Source organism: Thunnus thynnus, chromosome 1 (assembly GCF_963924715.1).
Source record: "Thunnus thynnus chromosome 1, fThuThy2.1, whole genome shotgun sequence".
In the NCBI taxonomy this organism is placed as follows: domain Eukaryota; kingdom Metazoa; phylum Chordata; class Actinopteri; order Scombriformes; family Scombridae; genus Thunnus; species Thunnus thynnus.
This window is the reverse complement of record NC_089517.1, coordinates 8,071,334-8,088,907: the sequence shown is the minus strand read 5'-3', so window position 1 is coordinate 8,088,907 and position 17,574 is coordinate 8,071,334.

Genomic DNA, 17,574 nt, shown 5'->3' with positions numbered 1-17,574 from the left:
ACAGTATCCAAAAAATACATCTGATAGAAAAGTTAAATTTTTGCCTCAAAAAAACACTGTTGCTGATAACTTTCTCTGGGAGTTTCAAATGTGGCTCCTTTTTTGTAAGCAAGAAGACAAATCTAACTGAGCCCATGCAAAGTGAGTGTAATCACTGTAGGTTGTTTCTGATTGGAGGAATTCAAGGTGTTACAACTGTCCGTGGTCTCCCCTACCCAGAAGTCCTACTTGAGTAAAAGTAAAGATAGTTAGATAAAGATAGATAGATAGATAGATAGATAGATGCAACTAAACTCAGGAAGAATAAAATCTTAACTCATCCATGATGGCTTTGACTTTTAAGTCACAAAGTCCAGTTCGGCGTTGCTCCCCTTTTGCAACTTTTGATTCACCTCCTGAGAGAGTGGGACTTTATGAGATTTACTTAAGAATTAATGAACATGCTTTACAAGTTTTAAACTTTCTTGGCCTGACTGGTCAGGTGCCGCACACACTAGTGACCCTCAAGTTGCTCTGGATCTGTGTTTCTATGTCGAACATGCCCAGCAGCAGAACCCTGCCGGGTGGCAGCCTTGTTGGCTGCCCTCCACACATTTAATAGTTTTCAGACACCAACAGAGGTCTATGGCACAGAGGAATAAGATACATCAGACTTACGCACACAGTATCTGTAAGTAGGATGCATTCATTGTTGTTTTTTTCACATAGAAAGTTATGTGTTGATAATAATGCTGGTCTAAATGTCAGGACTAGATGCCACCAGGAACACGAGTCACCCAACCAACCTTAGGGTAAACCATTGATAAACTAGGCATAGTTAACAACAAGCAAAAAGCAGTAGGAACATAAGCTGGAATGTTAAGAGAACTAGCCAGCACTCAAGTACAATATTAATTTAAAGATTTTACATTACTTTTGGATAAATTCCAAGTGCATGACATCTTTGGCATAGTGCAGTTTGAAATTGTAGTAGCTTGCAAAGAATGCAGCCAAACCATAGGTGAAGTCCTGAGGTCCCATGAACACTTGACTTTCAATAGACGTCATCCAAGTAGAGGTCTGCAAGCCCGTCAGGTCCCAGTGGGTCCAGACGAGGAGAGTCGATTCAGGCTGGGCTTGGGCCAATTTTTTTTTATAGATTTGGCTCGGGTTGGACTTGGGCTCATTTAACTTCTCTCCTTTCATTGTGCCCATATACATGCAGAGCACACATAGGACACTGCATGAAATATTGTTATATTGATTACATTATAAATATTATACATAATCTACGCACGTAGGCATGTGTGCATTACACGTGACCATGCAGAGCATCAGGGTGAAGTTGGAGCATTGTTCTTCAGTTTCTGTGAATCTTCTCTGTAATGGACAGTCGGTATTAATATTTGTGGGCATAATTGTTGGTGGTGGCACTAGTAGTTATGTTTGAGGCATATAATAAGTTTACTTCAAAAGTTTGATTCAATAAAGATGCTATGATTTATGCTGGGTGTGCCAGCTTGAGATTTAGATGGCACAGGCACACCCGTGGCTACACAGGCACTCCATTCACTATTTAGAAGGTATCAACAGTGCTCAGGCGATTGTTAAAAAAAGAAAAAGAAAACTGTCCTAAAATGAAAGTGGCTGTAAAGCAAAAATGTGCAGTCAATTTTATAATCTTGGATTTTTGGGACATTTTAAACAGTAATTTCACCCAAATGCTTTCAGTGCCTAAACATAATCATAAAAAAAGTTTAATAATGCTGTTGTTATTACCAGCTGATATTGTACTGCAAGATTGGATATTTTGACAGAAAAAAAAATGTAATTTCAGTCAAATGTTCTGTATCATCATTTTTGGAAGTTGCCAAATATTGTCTCTTAATTTTGTCAAGACAACATTTTGTCATTATTGTTGAGAGAAAAGGTAATTTGGACAACATTATGTTTGCTGCCAAATGTATTTTTCATTGCAATTAAGCAGTAAATAAATGTAATTTCTAGGAGGCAGGGTTGCAAAGTCTGTTGGCCACTCTGAGTACCCGTGATATTGCTTTTTTTGTAATTGAAGAACAGAGATGAAAATGGGGAACACAAAGGGTAAAATATACCAAAGTTAGAGTATTTTTAAAATTTATCTGCTAAAATTCCTAAACAAAATCTAGAAAATATATAACAATGGAGAAAAGGAAAAAAATGATTTTGGTGACACCATGACCCTTCCTCCTCTGCCTTTTTTTATTTTTTAATTGAACATGTCTCCCTGATCAATTACTCATATGGAAACAAACCATTCTGTGCACATTTATTCTCCCTTGAGGAAGAAACTCATTGATTTCTGAGACCTCATGACCTTTCTCCTACCATCGGGCCAGAATTTGACTATCCTGATATAACTATTCTGTCATATACCCAGACAATATTGACAGTGAATCTAATGACTAATGGGGGAGATTATTAGGCCATGACGAATGTCTACACTCTACCGAGTGCTTTTATGTATAAGCCTATAATTTATACAGTCAAATATTCTGTTTTTTTAAACAAGAAAAGGTAGAAAATGTCATATTTGTATGTTGAATTACACAAGCTATCTCAAGAGAACATAAGTCTCCATAAAGTCTGCAGTTTATTAAGTAAATTGTTCAATGTCACCCATTCTGACGGCTGTTCATTGCGCATGAGAAATGGGGATGTGATAGAATGAGGGAAGGACCAAGGGACCTCTGTTGTGAAACCAGCAAGAAAATTCATCTGTCCTGTCCTTGGGATACTTTAGCTTGATGTGTGTGTGTGGTGTGTGTGTATGTCACTAAGAAATGAATAAGGAAGCAATAGGACCATATGTTGACAGCGCTGGTCGGAGAGAAATTAAAAATCAATGTGTCCTCCTATCACCCCCAAGCTATTCTTCTCTTTCATCACAACCAGTGCTGACCATTGACCTCCACAGACTTTTCATCATTAGATGGGGGAAGAAAAAAGTCCCACGAAACACTGTATCGACCTTGATGTTTTTTTTCACTAGTGTAGTGACGGTTCAAAACATTCCTGTTCGGAATTATTTCTCAAGAACCGCATATTTATGTATCAGCTGACAAATGTATCGACTGAAATGATAAGGAATTAATAAATTAAATAGTTTTAATCCAGACAGAAACTTCACCAGTGAGACTAAACTATGGTTGAACCATAGAAGCAGTTTACAGCCTTCCATTGGTTGATTCTGCTGTCAATCAAACGTGTCTTCGCTCCTATTGGCTAGTTAAACTGCTTCTGCCTTATTTTCTCCTGTGTATGCATGCTCTTTTTCAGGCAGTTTAACTGAGTGGGGTGCATGCCTTCGTCCCACTTAGCAAGTTAGAGCCCAGAAGCACTGATGATGATTGACATTGATGTCTGTCAATTAAGAAAAACCTCTGCCACAATACTTTGCTTTTGTTGTTTCATAGAAAAGCTTTTCTCTCTCATTTCATTGCCTCTGTTTCTCTGTAACAAAACTAATTTCCATACTTTCTGTTGTTGATGTACGTACTTTATGTTCACACTCTGAATTCTCTCACCTCTCTATAACACCGACAAACAGGAACTTGCCAAGGATGTTAGAGGAGCAGGGGCTCAAATTCATAAAAAGGTGATTTTTGCAATTATTTAACCTTTAAGTGATGTTCAGGTCAAACTGACCCATTTCAAATTTTTACTAAAAGGAAAATGATACAAGGACACAGTTTTTCAACCTGAAACGTCATGGCCTTGGCTTTCTGTGAAGAATATTCAAAAATTCTAAATTTTGAGTACACATGCTACAATCCCCCACACATTTAAGTCCTTCATACGATGTTCGGGTCAATTAGACCTGCATACACACAGTGACACACAGATACACAGAAACATGCACACACACACACACCCTTTCTCTCGCTCACTCACTCACACACACACACGCATACACAGAGATAGAGAGAGAGATGTACATACACATACACCTGCTACATTGTTACGATCCAAGCACAGACAAGCCGTCTGCTCCCGCTTTCCCATCTCTTTACCCTCTGTAGAGTGGGAACCTGCACAATGTTATTCCAAAACATTCTACTACTCTACCCCTCACATCTGCACATCATGGGAGAGACAAGACAGATAAATAACTCTACATCAAAGTGTAAAGGTCACTTCAACTACAATCCTCCACCAGCAATGTGTCCTCTTCTCTGTAGAGGACCTTGGAGCTAATATTTGAAGAAAGTGAGACACATAGCGAAGTGGAAGAGAAGGATGTTTCAGAATATGAGGGTAATGTAGAAATATGTTCTGCACATGAATGTGAGTTTGAAGATGAAGCATCAGAAGGAGCCCTACAGCCAGCAGCTGGAGGAGCCCCACACCACACACGTGTCCAAGAATGGCCAGATTGAATGGTCTTCATCCCCATTGAAAGAGCCCCCCCACACAGCTGCTAACATAATAAGGATGATATCGAGGCCTACATGCCTATTTTGGGATCCTTATCCTTGCATGTCAAGAAGGGAGTCGACTGAGAGTCAGTGGGATGCTGAAACAGAGAGAGCGATTTTTAGAACCACAATGTCTCTGGAGAGCTTCCATATATTCTCAAGGGTCATCAGGTTCGATGACCAGGAATCAAGACCTGCTAGACAACAAAGGGACAAGTTGGCAGCAATTGGCACTGTGTGGGAAAAGTGGGTGGAGTGGCTTCCACTTCTTTACAACCCTGGGCCCAATGTGACTGTGGATGAACAAACCACCCTCCAAACCGGCAAGATACATAATCAAAATCTGGACTGTATGTGAGGTATGTTTCATCTTATGCATGGAACTTGCAAATCTATACAGGGAAGTCAGAGGGAGGAGCCCCTGAGAGAAACTAAAGGACACGGGTGGTGCTGGAAATGTTGCAGGGGGAAATGTCAGTGGCCTCAACATCACCTGTGATAATTTTTTCACATCGTACAGCCAGGGACAGGAACTTCTCAAAAGAAAGCTGACAATGGTTGGAACAATCAGAAAAAATAAGATGTCAGCTCCCACGTCAGCTTCTAACTGTAAAGAACAGGTCAGTCCACTCCTCTGACCTTGTGTTTATGGCCAACACTGTCTCATGTTGATGGAGCCAATAAAGAAAATGAAGTGACTGAAACAATCAAAGTTTGGTCCCTGGGTTGGTTCAAACGCTGCTACATGACAGTTAATTAATGATACATGCAAAGACATGAAGTGTATTTTTGTAAATTCTCCTCGAATGTTAACCAGCTCAACTCTTACCTAGTCCTCTGATTGACATCCGCACTTACAGAAGCTCTGCTTAATACTGCTGACAAAGATGCACTTCCTCTGATTGCCTCTGTCACCTCCATATTCGTCTCTTACCACCTCTCCATAGAAGGCATAATGGCTTCAATAATAATAAGTAGATGCTGATACTATATTGCTATGATACTATTACTATGTGACAACAAATTAGTTTAATATAATACACATAGATATGGCAAAAAATATGATCATGATCATTTTTTCCATATTGATCAATATCAACATTTATCACGATATATATAATTTGATAATGCTGCCAGTTTGAAGAGCATTCTGATAATGACTGAAGCCTGAAGAAACCAATAGTTTAACATAAAAAATAGAATAACAAAATTAAACATTTAAAACAATTAAACAACAACAACAACTTTGCAAACATGCTTTATCGGCCTAGCAAAACAATACAAGTTAATTTGCCTTGTAACTTTAAATAATGTAAATAAAACTGAAAGCTGTGACTACTATCTCTCGCCTCCAACTAGTCCAGAAGGCAGCAGCTACACTTGTAACTGGTTTTAACAGACAACATCACATCACCCCAATCCTGGCTTCTCTCCATTGGCTCCCTGTTCGTTTTAGAATTAATTTTAAGATTTTACTGATCACTTTTAAAGCACGTCTGGGTCTGGCCCCAAGCTACATAACAGATATGTTGACCCCGTACGAGCCAGCCCGCAGCCTTAGATCCTCAGTCGGGGCCCTTCTGGCTGTTCCAAAGTCGAGGCTTAAATCTAAAGGTAGGTGACCGTGCTTTTGCCATCAGGGCCCCTCGGCTTTGGAACGACCTGCCTGAGGAGGCTCGCAGAATCAGTGACTTCTTTTAAATCACTTCTTAAAACCCATTTTTGTAGACTTGCTTTTATTTAATGTTGTCTTTCGAGCATCTTTGTACTGTCTTTTAATCTTTTTTATCATCTCTCTATTGTTTTTCTATTGTTTGTTTGTTTATTTGTTTTTTGTGTTGTGTCTTTGCTTTGCATTGTACTACTTTTGCTTTGTCTGCCAAAACACTTTGTAAACTGTGTTTTTAAAGGTGCTATATAAATAAAAATTATTATTATTATTATTATTATTATCACATCAATTTCCTTTGGCTATCTCTCGGTTTTAGAGGTAAAATCTGAGTAAAAAGTGCAACATTGTAAACCAATCATTTTGCTACATCTTTATTTATACAGTAGGGTCCAAAAGTCTGAGACCACTTTCCCATTCACTTGAATGAGACTCTACTGTATATATTTATATATATATATATATATATACACACATCTTCATTTATCTTACTATGTTACTTTCTGTGCTAAGTTCACATATCACTAGATTCGCTCGTTTTCTTTATGAAACCACGCTAGTGTTATGGGTAACTAGCCTTTCATTGCTACTCTGTTTACTTAGCTTTGTGCTTAGCCTAGCTTAGTAGTTAGCTTTGTGAATCCACAGTCAAAGCAGCCTCGTTAAAACGATGATGTATGATGACTGTTCTGCAGTTGCGGACAGAATGTATCTACTAGCAAGACGTGTCTGTGAGTGAGAGTAGCTTTTTTGGCTAGGGTTACTTTGGAGGTGAGGGGCCCTCCAGCTGTAATCCTGCTAATGTTAGCAATAGAGTAGCCTCATCAGCAGAGTTTGTCCCTCTTCGCCAGCCTGGGTTCACTGTTTACCCGGGGACAGACTCTGACATAGAGGCTAATCCGAGGGTGCTGCAGTGTCATCATATCGCTTTCTTGCCCCTTGATTCCTCTTATTTTTTTCCTCTATTCCAGACAACATCCACATTCTTCACCGGTAGCTCAAACAATGCTTTGTGGTAGGAAATGGGTGTGTACTTTGATATGTAAGCCAAAAACTGCAGACTGACTGGCTGTTGTTGCATTTATTTCTGCTTTAGATCTATCTATACCAAGTAAAAAATGTCCTAAGTTTATCATCAATAATAGTCGCCCTGAACATTGGTTCTGTGCTATTGAGTTCCGTCAACTAAAGTCATTTTACCTTGTTATAAATTATTAACACTAACATGAACTAATATAAATTCTCTGTCAGCTACACTCAGAAACAAGATGAGGTAATGTTGTGTCACGCTGGATATAGCAGGAATAACAGGAATTTATTTATTAAAAAAACACCCTAGTAAAGGGGCACTTTCTCTCTAGGAGGCCAAACGTGCAGGTGCTCAAGCCCCCTTTGAGGTCTCTCTATGCATGTGCCTACTGAAAAACACTAATATACAAACAGTTATCTATGTTTTCTCAGTTTTCCGAGAAAAACAGAATGAATGACAGATAGTAGTGAGGTTGTTGAAGGTGTTCTAAATGGGTGAGTGTTTAAATGCTGTATATAGTACCTTAATGGCTGAATACAAATTTTATACAAATGCAAGGCTTTTAGAAATAAAGGATTTCAGTATGTGGTTGGAGAACATCCGAGGATAATACTTCCATTCTGTGGATGTCAGCTCTCAGAGTGAAGCATATACGCTTCATATGAAAAGCCTCTCAAAATTTACGAATACACCTCCCAAACAGCAGTGACCCTGACCAAATTCAAACTTACCTTCGCTGCCCCTTGAAATGAAAGGAGGGCAAAAAGGAGAGTGCAAGATCCTTCTTCACCAAATAAAGATATGAATCAGATGCTCCAGGTTAGAGGTGTATAAAAGGTGGCTGAAAGACATACACTTTACAACAGTACAGCATATCTGCTGCGTTGTCTCTGCTTACTCTTTTAGACCCAAACCTTAAAACATAATTCATCTCACAATCTAATGATATGAAGTTATGAAACTCAAGAAAAGAAGTTATGATTGACTCATGAACATTACATAGTGCTGTTATCATATTTAAAAGATAAGGTTGGCAATTTTCTATATTATATCTCACATGCAGACCCAAACCAACTGACAAGTAATGTATGTATATCCAAAGCCTGATATATCTTATTCCTCTGTGCCATAGACCTCCATTGTTGTCCACATACTATTAAAACCACATCAGTGAGTTTACCTTTGTACTGGGTGACATGTTCCTTGTCCCAGAAGTGTTTGGGCAATTAGTTTGTTTAGAAACAGCACCAAAGAATAATAACGGTAATCACGTTTTCAGTCTCTGGAGAGAAGTTCCATGTTAGGCAGAAATTATGTTCATATACAACTAAATTCTGACAGAAAATTAATTTTGCTAGAAACATAATGCTTGCTGAATTACGTTTTCACTCAAAGTAATGAGAAAATGTTGTTAATTAACGTATTTAGCACATATTTGTATAAATACTTAACATACCTGTATGAGTAAAATGTTCAGAGACAACATAGTTTTTGTTTTGTTTTTTCCACTGAAATATTCAACCTTGCAGTACGATATCCACAATTTTATGGTTAAGTTTAGGCACTGGCAGCACTTGGCTAAGGTTAGATAAAGATCATGGTCTTGGTTTAATACAGAAAAAAGTCTGCAGTGAATTGAAGCATAACATGTTTGTTAACATTTAAATGAAATAATGATTTTTCACTAACCTTAACCAAAGTGCTTTTGTTGCCTAAACCTAACCACACGCCTTCCACCTTGACCTCCTCCCTCCTAATTCAGAGTGATATATAAATGAAGCGGTTCAGTCATGGACAAAATGTTGCTAACACAACGTAATTGGGAAAAAAATTATCACTGTCATTAGAAATTCTTCTAGGCCAAAGAACATGTCACCCAGTGCAGCACTGTGGCTCACTGACATGTTTTTAATAGCTTTTGGACAACAATGGAGGTCTATGGCACAGCGGAATAAGATATATATGGCCTTGGATACGTACACAGCACTTTACATTTCACAATGCATTGTTGGTTTGGCTCTGCGCATGAGATTTGTTGACAATAACCAGGACCATGAGCAAGGGTGAAATAAGCATAATAGGTCCTCTTTAAGACACCAACCCCCTGGTTCTAATAGTTCATTTATGTCTGAACTCAGTGATTTTTTATTCTCTATCATTAGGTTGGACAGAGTTATTATGGTCAGTGATTTTAATATTCATGTAGATAACGTTTCTTATAGTTCTGCTGCTGATTTTCTTAATGTCACTGAGTCTTTTAAATTTATTCAACATGTTTCTGGTCCTACACACATTAGGTTACTCTTGGTTTAAATATTGATTCTATTTGCTGCAAGGAGCTGTATGTTACTGACCATGAATTTGTTTTGTTCAACCTGTGTTTTAAATCAGGTTCTCTGCACAGTAAACATGTAAATTGCTATCGCATCTTAAATCGCCTCTCAGCTGAGAAGTGTTCTGCAGCTTTTGACCCAAACACAGCATTGTCTTCTCAAGCTGTTGTTGTTTGTCTCTTCCACTCCTTTAATACACATTTCTCACACGTCCCTCTGTCAATTCATTTCCCTGGTTAAATGACAATATCCGTTGTTTCCAGTGTAAATGTCAGGGGGTAGAGCGACTGTAGAAGCTCCATGTTCACCGTCTCTATTACAAAGACCTTTCAACTGATTTTAACAACATGGTTAAGGATGCGAGGGCTTCTCACTTTGCTAATTTCCTCCAGTAAATGTAGCTCTGAAGTCCTGTTTGACACCATCATCAACATTGTCACTCCTGCACCTCCTGATGCGCCTGTCTTTTCAAATAAGTATTGCAGTAATTTTCTCTCTTTTTTGTGGATAAGATTAGAGATGTCAGGGCTAGCATTATCCCCTCTTCTACTCCCTTTTCTGCTTATCCAACTTGGCCGTCAATTTTGGACTGCTTCTCTCCTATTTCCACCTCATTGATCTGGTGGGCAGTATGAAAACTTCCTCCAGGCCTGTTGATATTTTACCAACTTCCGTGCTTAAAAATGTACTTTGGTCTATTGGCCCATGCCTGGTCTCTATTATAAATAGCTCGCTGCAATCTGGTTGTGTCCCAGTTTGTTTTAAACATGCAGTTGTTCAGCCTCTTCTGAAAAAAAAAATCCTTGATCCATCCCTTCCCAAAAAAAATATAGGCATATATCTAAGCTGCCTTTTATCTCAAACATTTTAGAGAAAGTTGTTGCCAAACAGCTCGACTGCACACAACATTTTAGATAAATTCCAATCTGGTTTCCATCAGAAATATTCCACTGAAACAACTGTTTTCAGAGTCTCCAGTGACATAATGATGTGGATGAATGCTCTGTTTTGGTGCTGCTGGATCTTAGCACAGCTTTTGATACTGTAGATCACATCATCCTAACTGAAAGGCTTAGGCAGTGGGTGGGTGTCTCTGGGAGTGCCTTAGACTGGTTCTCCTCCTATCTCTCGGATAGGAGTTTTTCTGTGTCGCTTGGTCCCTACATATCTGAAACTGCTGCTCTTTCCTGTGGTATGCCTCAGGTTTCTGTCTTGGGTCCTATATTATTTGCTTTGCATATGCTCCCCTTAAGTCATATTATCAGCAAATTTAAAGGTTTTTCATATCATTGTTACACTGATGATATTCAGCTGTTTGTCTCTTTTAAGCCTGATGAGAGTGACAAACTGTCTGTTTTACACAATTGTCTGACTGCCATTAAGGACTGGATGGCCAACAACTTTTTACAGCTAAATGCAAATGTGACTGAGGTCCTTATCACTGCTTCAGATAGCGTAGCTTCCAAGATGCTCATTGTTTTGAGTCCCTTTCTTCACTTCTTCACTACTGCAATTTCCTTTTTACCTGCCTCAGCATGTCATCCCTGGACGTCTACAAATGGTCTAGATTACTGCTGCAAGGCTGTTGACCAGGTGCAGCAGGATGACTCACATCATACCCATCTTATCTTCTTTATATTGGCTTCCCTTCAAGTTCAGAATTAATGCTAAGGTTCTTGTTTTCTGCTTCATCTTTATATCACCAGTAGGTCACTTAGATGTTCTGACCAGGGCTTACTGGTTGTCTCTTGCTTTCAACTGAAAACAAAAGGTGATTGTGCCTTTGAAGTTGTGGCTCTGGCACTGTTGAAAGCTATTCCCATAGACATACAATCTGCAGTCTCTCTTGACGCCTTTAAAAAGCAGCTGGAAACTCAATTATTCAAATTGGCCTTTGCCTTGCCTTGTACTGTCTAGTGTTTGTAATTTTGTGTGTTTTTTAAGGTCTTTTGTTGCTTATGTTTTATTGTTTTTTTCTCTTTTTTTACTGTTTTCATGGCCTTATTTTTAGCAATTTTACAACTGTGAAGCACTTTGTGACCTTGCTCTGTGAAAGGTGCTATACTAAATAAACTTTACTTAATTACTTACTTTCAAAAAGAAAAATCACAAACCTTATCTATCCACCTTATCCTTATCCAGCCTTTAAGTATTATTTTAGCTCAAACATGGTTTCATGTATATGATACATATAGGGAATAATGAGAGTGAATTGCTCAACATGACATATTGAAGGATAATTACAGCACACTATTTATCATCTGAGACTCAGGAAGAGAAAGAAAGGAGTTTCTTCCTATATTGACCGAAGGTAACAGATGGAGGAGGTAACACAAGCAAGTACAGAAGCTGTTATAAAATATGAGTAATAGATGCATAAGGCGTGATTTATGGTGTGTTGGTGTTGCTTTTGATGTGATCTTTTGTCCCCACCCAGTGGACATTGATGCTCGATGCAGACGAAAAAGCACGAAGATATTGGACAGCATATTGATTTAGATTTGTGATCACAGCCAAGAATAACATTATGCAAAAAGTCATTTACACGTTTAACTGAGTCTTTGGAAATCACTGTTTATCATGGACATGCTGCATGCTTTCAGCATTTTAATTTTGTCAAAATGTTTGTATTTGTTTGTTTGTGTTTGCAAGAAATTATTTTCCAGCACATTACCAGCATACAAAAAAACAATCATATTCGAGATGTTTGTGATGTAATCACATTTACTCATACAGCGGTGCATTTGGAAAGCGCATGTTCTGCTGAAAAAATAAATGTTTTGGTTACAGTTAATTTTAGATTTCCATTTCCATTTGGTGCATAGGATTTTCTGATGTTCTGAAAAGGAAGGAAACAAAATGTCAACCTTTTTTGTTAGTGAAATGTCTCCAATTTCATAATAAACACGATCGCAGTTAATTATAACATGTGACATAGATTTGGTATTGTGTGTGATATGCATAGGCTGATCAATTTGGTGCAAGTGGAAGGAGGATGTGAATAATAGACTAATATCTACTTTCATGGTTTAATATGCAGACAAAATGGCACCTTCTGTATTTTTCTGAAAAACAGCATATCAGCACTGGTAACTAAAAGCAGTAACTGGCACATAAGCAGTGTGTGTTGCCACAATGCAGTGAGCCAGCACTGGTATGTCTTACTGTATACCTCAGCAGGTGTAACTTGTAAACTAAATCTGTCATGACAGATTGCGCTACAGAATATGAAAATGAATTTGTTACTGATTGAACCTTAAGATGCTTCTGTTACACATCTGTTTGGCTTTATGATAATAGGCCCTACTAGAGAACAGCAATTTATAAAGCAATATGTCTCAAAATTAATGACAGTTGACTCTAGTAATTTGTTGTTAAATCACCTGAGAATAATGAAAAACTGAATTGCCCTGATTTAATGTAAGTTGAACTTTATGTGAGAAGCAAACAAATGCATATACTTTTATGAGGGAATGCTACTGATGCTGATGAGTATTTCACAGAATGACCATCCACTCCAATGCAATTTAAATTATACATTTCAATATTTAAATTGGTGACTCCCTGGACTCTTGTGTTATGAAGAAATGGATATGGTGTGTTAATTTATGGATACAGGTAGTTATCCTAATAGCCTGCATACCTTATTACACATACAGTCGACTGTCCAAAACAAAAGCTCCAACAGTGAATCAATGCTACCATCTAGTGCATATGATCTGACATGACATGGTCAAATGTACACTATTTCTGAAGAGATTTAATATTGTGAAATATAAAGTTTTTAATCATCCAGTGATATTTATGACCCTCACATTAGAATAGAATAAACTCTCAGTTGGCATTTAAGCACACACAATAAATGAAGGCTAAACAGGCAAAAACATTCAAATTTTGAAGTGACTTTTATGAACATTACATAGATAATTTGGGTTTGTGTATATAATGAGAAGCATAATTGATGTAAGAAATGATAAAAAATAAATGAAAAAAGGAGCTTTAAATACATAGTCCATCTGGTGCTTGTCCTTATTATAGACAACACATTGCTTTTAATGCTGTAGCTTAGCTTGTACACCTGTACAGCAGCATCATTAAATGTAAACTGATTAAGTTAATTTTAAAAATGATGTATCAATGAATATCTCCCAAATTTTAGAGCAATACTGGCTTTAGTAACTGTAATATAATTCCTACATTTGAAATGTAAACTTACACTGGTCATTACAGAAAAAAATGATCACATAGTTGTAGTTATATAACCACCAAATGCTCATAATATGAAGATTAGTAAAAGGAAGGCTGATGTCTAAAATTAGGATTCTGACAATCAGTCTTTCAGGCCCTAAATGTTATACTCCAGTGTACCTAAATCAAAATATATACCATATGCTGTATATTTAAAAAATGAAAACACAGTCAAAGTAGAGTAGACGTGAAGATGAAGTGCGCACAAGCTTTTACAGTAAAGACAGTCCCTCATTTTGTATCTTGGCATTTTCAGTCTTTTTTTTCATTTTCTTACAGCACATGTTCATAAAAATCAATACAAAGAATAGGACCCAATTGCATAGCAGTTAATCTCCTTGTAATGAACTTAGGAGAAGTTATTGCAACTATGTTGGTGTTTGTCTAAAGAACTTGTGCAGCAAAAGGACATTAAGATAAAGTTTACATGTCATGTAATGGTTAAATGTGACTATATGCTATCTCTCAATGGACAGACATATGAGACTAGCAGAAGAAGTTGAGGTCAAGCCCCTGTGAGGAGAATCTATCCTCGAGAGACTAATCTCATTAGGCTTGTTTGACTCCTTCAGGTTACGACCCCCAACAAACCATAAACCTCAAGAACCATATAATTGACCTTAATGGTTGTGACTTTTTTACTCTGAAGATTTTAATCTTTCTTTTCTTTCATATTTTAGAAAACAGTTTTACACTAATTGAAGACATCACATTTTCATTTGTCCAAAATCAGGTTCATTTCAATAAGCACTGTATTTTCGTATTTGTAAATGAATTAACAGCACTATCAAATCCACACATTTCTACATTTTAATTGTTGTTCCATAATAAATTCTGGTGTAATGTAATAGTGTTATGCAATTCTGTTGAATCTGGGACATACATTTCCTGCCTGTTTTATTCTAAGATTGTCTCCGCAATTTAACTGAATCTAAATCAAAATTTGTGGAAATATGCATGCATTATTACACAATATAACACTGTTATTAAATACCAATCTTGTTTTATTTCATCAAGATGTCTTTTTTTATTTCTTGGCTACATTGAAATAGAATAACCCATGATCCCTGTCATTAAATCCTCTTAGAGACGCACTGATTAAAACCTTCTCTAAACTTGGCCATGATGAAGTTGCTAATTTTAGAGCCATCCTTGTATCAATTTAAGACCACAGGTAGTTTGTCCTGCTTTTTGCTGTGTTTGCTGAAAGGCTGTCATGTAATTTCTTTCAGTAAAACTAATTTCAAATTTGAAAGAATAAGACCTTATACAAAGTAATACATACTGTATAGAATGAGTATTTCTGGTGACTGTAAAACTCAATGACAAGTCATTACTCAACACATAATACTATAATAAACACTGAAAAACAGAAGTAAGGAAGTGTTGTCGTTGACTTGCATGTCTGACTGGGATGACTCAGGCAGAATATGAAGAGTTTTCTCCAGTCATTTTGAATGCAGTTATACATATCATATACTGTATCATATAAATCTTTGCCCAGACTGAGAATGGGAGCAGTCTAAATTGGAAGAAGAAAAATGTAGAACACAAATTTTCTCAATATAGCCTAGTACCGAAACTATTGTTGCTGGCTACACTCGGAGTATACAGTGGATTCAGAAATTATTCAGACCCTTTCATGTCCTCCTCACTTTATTGTGTTGTTGTAAATTTAATTTTAGATGGATAACATTGCAATTTTTGCCCAACAATCCACACTCAATAACCCATAATGATAAAATGAAAACATGTTTTTAGATTTTTTTTTTGTAAATTTATGAAAAAAAAATAAAAACTGAAAACTCTCAGAAGTGTTCAGACCCTTAATTCACTACTTTGTAGAGGTAGAAATTACAATTGTAAATAATGCAGTTTTATCCATTTAAATCTACAACACAAAGTGTGCAAAAAGTAAAAGGGTCTGAATATTTTCTGAAACCTCTGTATATTTGGGTATCTGTATTTGTGTATGTTAATGGATTTAATCATTCTTATTCTCCAAAGATGTTGAAACTATCATGTCTGTGACATGAGTCAGTTGAGATACAGAGGGTGTTCTCAGGTAGTTTGTAGTTATATCACTGCCAAACGTTCATAATATGAAGATTAGTTTGGTACATAATGCCTGAAATTAGGATCATAACAATCTATATGTCAGAATATAAATGTTATACTCCAGTGTACCTCAATCAAAATATATACTGTATATTTTAAAAAATGAAAACACAGAAAAAGTAGAGTAGACGTGTCAACCTGATTAAACTTTGTCAGATTATTACGTTAATCAATCTATCAATCATTCGATCAATTAAACTTTATTTGTATAGCACCTTTTCATACAGGTTAGTGCCATTCGAAGTGCTTCATAGATGACTGACAAGCCGATAATAAGACAGAGCAAATGTAAACATTAAAACAATTTGTGACTAATGCACATGAGAAGTGAAAGTTACAAAGAATGTAATAAAACCAATAAAATAGATTAAGAATAATAAACATGATCTATTCTAGATCCTCATTTTTACACTGTCTATTTACATGGAATAAACTTTAATAGGGATACAATGTTTCAGTCCTTAAACCTAATGAAGTTTAATGCAAGTAAAAGAACAGTGTGTAGGAATCCTCTCTTCTCTTGCCTATGGACATTTCCTCCTACACACCTGTCTACAAGAAACTGAAGGTGTGCACAAGCCTTTACAGTAAAGATAGTCCCTCATTTTGTATCTTGGCATTTTCCGTTTGTTTTTTTTCTTCTCTCACAGCATAAAACTCAATACAAATAATAGGAAGCAATTGCATAGCAGTTAATCTCCTTGTAATGAACTTCGGAGAAGTTATTGCAACTATGTTGGTGTTTGTCTAAAGAACTTGTGCAGCAGAAGGACATCAAGATAAAGTTTACATGTCATATAATGGTTAAATGTGACTATGTGCTATCTCTCAATGGACAGACATATGAAAGTAGCAGAAGAAGAAGTGGATGTCAGGGCCTTGTAAGGACAATCTCTCCATCGAGAGACTAATCTCATTAGGCTTGTTTGACTCCTTCAGGTTAAACATAATGTAGAACGACCCCCAACAAACCATAAAGCCTAAGAACCATATAATGGACCTTAATGGTTGTGACTTTTTTACCCTGAAGATTTTAATCTTTCTTTTCTTTCATATTTTAGAAAACAGTTTTATACTAATTAAAGACATCACATTTTCATTTGTCCAAAATCAGGTTCATTTCAATAAGCACTGTATTTTTGTATTTGCAAATGAATAACACTTTGTTATCAGCCCTTTATCCAAATCCATACATTTCCACATTTTGATTGTTGTTCCATAATAAATTCTGGTGTAATGTAATGGTGTTATGCAATTCTGTTGAATCTGGGACATACATTTCCAGCCTGTTATATTCCGCAATTTAACTGAATCTAAATCAAAATTTATGGAAATATGCATGCATTATTACACCATATAACACTGTTAATTCCAATCTTGTTTTATTTCATCAAGATGTCTTTTTTTTATTCCTTGGCTACATTGAAATAGAATAACCCATGACCCCTGTCATTAAATCCTCTTAGAGACTCACTGATTAAAACCTTCTCTAAACTTGGCCATGATGAAGTTGCTAGTTTTAGTTCCATCCTTGTATCAATTTAAGACCACAGGTAGTTTGTCCTGCTTTTTGCTGTGTTTGCTGAAAGGCTGTATTTATGATAACTGTAAAACTTAATGACAAGTCCTTACTCAACACATAATACTATAAGAAACACTAAAAAACAGAAGTGAGGAAGTGTTGCCATTGGCTTGCATGTCCTACTGGGATGATCAAGCAGGATATGAAAAGTCTTCTCC